Raw genomic sequence first — 1,360 nt, forward strand, 5'->3', positions numbered from 1 at the left:
AGAGGATCAGCTTAAGAAATTAATTATAAATCTTTGGTGGAACTATATGCTGAGATTTTTTTAAAAAATCAAGACAGGAAACCGATATGAAATTTTCTTGCCAAGCATAACAATGTAAGATATTTAACAAAATTATTACATGTTTTCTTTGAAGTTCAAACACTACATATACTTTAGCTAGTTCTTGGTTTAGCCATTCATTATAAATGTGCAAAAAATTGTTCATAAACCTATTACTAGTGATTTCAACTTCAGTATCTTAAAATACATTCTTATATTTTTCTTTTATTACCCTGAGTCTATAACTAAACTGTCTTCAGAACAATTTTTACCCAATACACCCTCAATCAGAGCTTTTTGATTTTCAAAAATAAAAAAGGGGAAATACTTATAATTTGTATGTATATATTCACAGTTTTTATTTATAAAAAAAATTTACAGCACTTGTGAAAAGCCAGCAGAAGACATCAGACATGCTCGTTTCTTACTAGCTTTGTTAAGTTTTGTAGGTTATCCATGACACTTTGCCAGGTGATGCTCATGCAGCAGCTCTGAAACCTGACCTGGTCAGATTGTCTTTCTTCTTTTTTTCTGAGAAAGCATTTTGATGTGCTACGGATCCACCCGGTTCTCAAGTCACTCAAATACTGAAAATGTTATGACATCTGGATCTGTACCTCGGCCATATAAGTCATGTTTTTTTCCCTTTTTCTATATTTCTTTTTTAGAAACATGGCAAAACAAGAGGTCAGTTATCAATTACTGTAAATTAAAACTAAGTGGAAAATCTCAAATTTTTAAAAGTCTTCCTAGAACCTATAACTTTTTTTCATTAAATGATATTCTCTTTTATTTTATGAGGATATCTATCCTACTGGATCTTTAAATGAAGCAAATGAACAAATGTAAAAAAAGAGAACAGAAGTCTGGAAATCATAATTAAGTCTTTCACAAGAAAGAAAATATAAGAGGCTTTGCCCCCCACTTACGAAGGAGAGGCAGGTAGGGGAAGGCGTCAAGAAGATAAAAAATAAACAAAACACTATGTATCGTTCAGTGCAGTGCTTAAGTTAGATTTTCAAGATTTTATAACATGGTAAGGAAAATGTACTAGAATATGGGGGTTAAAATGCTGCAATTTTTCACAAAGGTTTCAAAACATTTTGGAAATTCAAGTTTTAGTGAAAGCTTGTGTTGGAATATTGTCTCTACTAACTGAGAAGCTAATTTGACTCTTCACTCGGTTTTTGGTGAGCCAGAGAGCCACTGTTTCACAAATACTTTAAGATTAGCCATCCCTTATGATGAAGAGTCATTAAATAAGACACAGCAAGGGGAAAAACTTATCTTGCAAAATGGC

Source organism: Pteropus alecto, unplaced genomic scaffold, assembly GCF_000325575.1.
Source record: "Pteropus alecto unplaced genomic scaffold, ASM32557v1 scaffold185, whole genome shotgun sequence".
NCBI lineage: Eukaryota > Metazoa > Chordata > Mammalia > Chiroptera > Pteropodidae > Pteropus > Pteropus alecto.